Consider the following 6,000-nt stretch of genomic DNA (forward strand, 5'->3'; position numbering starts at 1 on the left):
ATCATACTTCTGGCCTCTCTATTGGCATGGGTCAATAAAAAAGATCGTATCAAGCAACATAAGCAACATGTAAATATTTGGTAACATTTCTTTCAGATATGTTTGTTGAGCATTTCTCTAAGGAAAGCTGCAGAGGTTTGCGATGGCTGCTATATCAAATTACCAGAAATGGGCAGCTTAAAGAACAGAAATTTATTGTCTCACAGTCTACAGGCTAGAAGTCCAAGATCAGGATGTCAGCAAAGTTGGTTCCTTCTGAGGCTACGACAGAGGATACGCCCAGTGACTCCCCCAGCTCCTGGTGGTTGCAGGCAATCCTTGGCGCCCCTTGGACTGTAGATTACTACCTTCATCTTCACGTGCCATTTTCTCTGTATAAGAGCCTGTGTCCAGGTTTCCCCTTTTGATAAGGACACTAGATAAATTGGAGTAGGGGCCCACCCTATTCCAGTGCGACCTCATCCTAACTTAACTAATGATCCGCTGTAATGATTCTGTTTCCAAAACACATCACATTCTGAGGTACGGGGAGTTAATATGTCAGCATATGAATTTTGAGGGGCTTCATTCAACCCACTACAAGAGGTATATGTTAGGGTTGCCAGATTAAATACAGGATTTGAATTGAATTCCAGATAGACAGCGATTATATATCTGTATATTTGTATAAGTATATTTCATGTAATATTTGTATAAGTATATTTCATGTAATATTTGCATTTTTAATTGCTGAATCTGGCAATCAGTCGTTTCAAGACTGTGATTGTTGGTGAACTTCAAACAAGACAATTACGTAACTGTTAGTTAATTCCAACTAGACTAGAAGCTCTGAGACAAGGTCACTGCTTCATTCCTGCTTGTTGGTGTGAGCAGAGCAAAAAGCAAGGTACTGAGCACACAGTATGTACTTAATTTTAGTAACTTTTTAAATAAATGAATCATTTCTATATCTATGTTTCAAAATTACAGCGTAGGTATTACATTAACTAGCCTTGTTGAAGAAAATTAATAATTCATCTCAGCATCTGATAATTTACTATATAAATATAGGCAGTCTAAAGATAATGTTTTCCAATTTATGAATTTAGTTACATAATATTTGTGGGCGTTACTTATACATTGGGTGAAATTTTTTTAGTGTTCATTTTGATGGTTGTAAAGAATCATGATAAAAGCTTAAATATACAATACAGATTATTTTGTCTTTCAACACTGGCCAAATAATTGAGAAGAGTAACATGTCTCCATTTCAAAAGGATCAACATTTGTCAAGCTAATACTTCTAAAATATGTGTGACTGATAGGAAAAAAAAAAATCTTCATTCTCTTCTTTACATAAAATTCAACCCAGTTGGAAAATGAACATATAATACGAGTGGATACAGATCAAAGTCCTTTCAGAATTAGGGAATATAAAGCAATGGATTCTTGCTGTTATATTCCAAAATGCTTAATGTAGTAGGAAGTCCTTCAGCTAAAAGGAACATTTGGAGATAAAATTAGAAACTGAAAGATGATGCAAGAGTCACCTGCTGAGTCCTCTAAGACCGGTCAGATTCTTGTGTGTGCTAGCAACACTTTGACACTTCCCAAATCCAGTGTGTCTCATTTGACATTTGCATTGTCTCTTAATCTTCATGTATTGTTTCAATCTTGTATCTCCAACCGGATTATAACCTCTTGGATGACAATTATTAGGTTGATATTCTTTTGTCTTTTCAATATTGCTGTCAAGTATCAGGTGCTAAATAAAAAATAGCTAATTGAATATGAATAAATCCATTAACAGATCAATAATAAATGTGTACCAATACTACACATTGAAAATATAATGGTTATAGTAAATATAATTTCTCCACTGATTAACTATTACTACATTTTAAAGTAAGTACCTTGGAAGAGAGCATGCTCACTAAATGACCCAATTGCCTGAAAAGAGTACAGCAGCCAAGTTGCTGATTAATGACAAGGTCACCATATACATAGCCTCTTAGGAAATTAGACTTATAAGTGAATGCTAGATTTATCAGGTATCTATGAACCTCTGCTCTACTCCTTATGCTGGGTGCAATGGATCTCTGTCTCTGGTTAAGACAGTACTGGGCGGAGCTGGGTTGGCTGGAGTAGCCACTAAAGAAACCGATGATGGATCTACAGACATGAGGATTAGAGTCTGGGAGTCATCCTGGAGCAAGCCAACACTGAATGATGGCCTGTATCCTCAAGTAGGCTAGATATAAGCACTGAGCATAGAGAGGATATGGCAGCAGTTTGTCAAAGATGAGCAGGGTAAGAAATAATGATAAAGAAGGGAGTGGTCAGATAAGCATGGATGGCTTTCACTTAAGGCTTTCTCACAATCTAAGAGAGCAGGAAAACCGGAATTATTTACAGGGATTAGACCCAAGATGAAGACTAACTCAAGGAATGAATTCAGAGACAAACAAGTGCAATGGTTGTTTACTTTTTGTTTTCTCTTAAATTTAACAGTCCTGATCTTTAGTATGGTAAAAGAAAAGAAAAAAAACAGATACAATTTGTCATAATTATAGGTACATACATATTTCAGTGTTATGTTGAATTGTTTCCTGTGTATTACATGTCAAGAAGCACATTCCAAAAAATTTTTATGGGAAACTTTTTTTAATACTCAGAATTTGCTGTGTATTGTAAACTGACAATCATCATCATCTTGTTCATCGTCATTGCATCATCCTCAAACTCTCCTTGCTATTTCCAAATAGTCTACAGGAAAATATTATTTTACGTTGTGGGACAAAATAACATTCCTCAACTTACACTGAAGATCAATGACTGCAAATAAAAATACAATTGGAAATTGGTACCCTTTCATGTTGTTGTACAAAGTTCATCACTTTCTATGTGGACAAGATGTCAGTCAAGACCAATCATCAACTATTATTAGCAATACATAAAAAGACTGAGAGAGGGGCCAGCCCCATGGCCGAGTGGTTAGACTTCCATGTGCTGGGCTTTGGCAGCCCATGTTCCCAGATTTGGCTCCCCAGCCTGGACCTACTCCACTCATTGACCATGCTGTGGAGACATCCCACATACAAAATGGAAGAAGACTGGCACAGAATTTAGCTCAGGGTAAATGTTCCTCATCCAAAAAAAAAAAAAAAGACTCAGGGTATGACATCAACAATGTAGCGACAGTTACTAAAACAACACAGGCTACCTACAACCTCAGTCTTGGAAAGAAAAATACAACTTAGGAGGAGTGGATACACTGCCACGGCCTTATATGCTGAGAAACAGCAAACAGGAAAGAGGAGAAAAGCTAAATAGTAATTGCAGTGTCATTTCTCTCTTTTATTCTTTCTTCTATATAAGCATCATAATATACATTACATGCCCTAACACTGGGAAGAATCTTATTTAACTGTGAAGCAGGTACAGCTTCACAGACCTTTTCAGTATTGCTCTTGCATTATCAGCAAAAGTATTATGAAAAATTACTATCATATTTCTCCCTATCCTTTATTAAGCATTATGACAAATTTAAAAATCATATAATGTTTCATTTACCCTTTTACTGCGAAGTATATTAGTATTACTTTCTGTATGAGAACAATGAAGTACAGGGTTGCAGCTGTTTAGGTTTTAGCTCAGAGAAAGCAGAAGCAGCAGAAGAGTCCTATTTTCTATGCCAAGCATCTAAACCACCTTTCTTAGTTTTCCAAACCTGGTTATTATCTCGCCTATCCTTAAATATTTTGTAGACACACTCCAATAATGCACATAGAAAAGTCATTTCATTTATAGCAAGGTCATGTAATACACATAATGTGCTCCAGATTTTTCTTCTCTTCCTGTGAACTAGTTACTCCTATAGGTCAAAAGTTTGGCAATGTCTAGAAATGACCTCTTGATCTACAGCAGTGACCAGCTTAAAACTTTCTCTTGCATAATAGTCCCAGGCTGCAGATTTTCTGCTAGATTTCTATTCAGTGAATCAATCTTTGCATTGCATGGATAAAGGCATCAAGATGGTGTCAACACCACACTGAGTAAAAGGGAGAGAGAGAGAATCCAGATCTTTCTGTAATTATGACTAAGAGAATATACCACAAGAAATTTATATACCTACTACTGGTCCATAGTAGGTATATATTAAAGATGTAATTGCATTTCTCACAAGAGGTAGGATTTTCCCTGGAGGACTCTGCCAAGATTCTGGAGGCTGGATGCAAACCAAGAACCTGGCATATCCCTATAGGGTAATATTCACCTTATAAAATAAAATGTATCTATTTACTTAATTATGCCATATGATGCCCCTTCAAATTTATGGTCAAAGTTTAATTCAACTAAATTTGTTTGTAATGAGTGTACCTCTCAGGCTGAATGAAAGAATTTACTCATTTTCCAATCACGAATGAATCAAAAATCGATTAAATGTACATTGACCTCGTGCCACTGATAGTTAAGAAGGAGGCCGCAATAAACCATTTCTAGGTATAATCAATACTTTTCCTTCAACAGGTATTTAGAGAACAAAGCACCAAGGCATGGTTAAATCAATAATGTGAGACACTTTTTATATGTAGAAGAGTACTAACTATTTTCATTGTTACTGAGCCTGGAACTAATGGGTGAGGCTGTAATAAAAAGCTTGAAGCAAGACTATTATGGCATTTCCTTCTTTTGAAGTTTTGAATAACAGGTATAATTTTGACCTCCAGTCTAGTGACTGCATCCAGAGAACTGTTAATGAGGATTAAAAGTGCTAGGATGTTCTTGCAAAATAATTTACACATGTATATACATACATGCATACACATACACATACACATGTACATATATATGCATTAATTGTGCTAATAAGGAGAAGTCACAAAAACTGAGGATTTTGTTGCTGTTGTTTTGTAGTTTTTTTCTTTTTTTCCTTCTCTAAATATCAGAGAACATTTCCTATGGCCTGGATTCCCACTTCTTGACAAGTTCCATATGATTGGCTGCATTGATGACAACCATTTAGAGTTAGGATTGAAAATGACATCCTCTCTTGGACACTGCTCAGGCTCTCTGCCTTCCCTCTCTAGAGACTACTACTGTTAACATAATTTTCTTAAAACTCTCTCCCTACCTAGTTTCTTCCCCCAGATGCTATTTCAGGGAAGGATTCTGCCTCACTTCCAAATCATGACAGGAAAATTTAATGTGGCATCAGAATTTAGGATTGATTAGATAGAGCATCACATTTTCACACAGGTAATCTTCCTGTGGAGCATCACTCCAGGGCCAAAATCCAAATATTAGCTGGCAGGAGATGCACATGTCTTCCTGGGGGAGTGTCATCACTCACACCAGTGAGGAAGCCAGTCGCCATTGGGCTTTTTCAGATACCGAGTGGTAGGCGAGAAGATAGAAGTCTGAAATGTTGAGACCTTCGTTTTTCTTCTCCACCTCCTCCTCTCCCCGCTCCATCCCCTTCCTCATCTTCTTCCTCTCCTTCAGCTTCTTCTCCTTCTCTTCCTTTTTCTTCTTCTTTTTCTGAGTGATAAAGGGTAGATTGACTAAATACAATCATTATTTAGCATAATACACTAATGAGAGGTGGAAAAGTTAATTTTTTCTGCAATAATGAAACTAGGGAGATTGGATTTCCAGGGAGAGGTCATGGTGAGAAGACAAGGCACTGGGGAATTAGGGAATCTGGAGGGAGACTAAAGTGATTCACTTGGAGATTATGAAGTCTATCGGTCAGCACAAACCTTCAGAAAATTCTTGTACAAAGTTAATGTAGCATTTGTTGCATTTAAGATGAGGGTCTGTGCTCTATCTTTGAAGTGTCATAGTGTGATGTAAACGGAAAGAGCAAGTGGAATGGCCAGCCAGAGGCCATGGAAGCAGAAGATTAGGCACAGAGCCCCCAGGGAATAAGGAAACCCTCTCCCCCAGGTTTGAACTCTCCTTCACTGCCTGAATCTTAGGAAAAGAAGTTGGAGTGGCAGGGATCGGCCATAGCATGTG

This window comes from Equus przewalskii, chromosome 16, assembly GCF_037783145.1.
Source record: "Equus przewalskii isolate Varuska chromosome 16, EquPr2, whole genome shotgun sequence".
Lineage (NCBI taxonomy): Eukaryota > Metazoa > Chordata > Mammalia > Perissodactyla > Equidae > Equus > Equus przewalskii.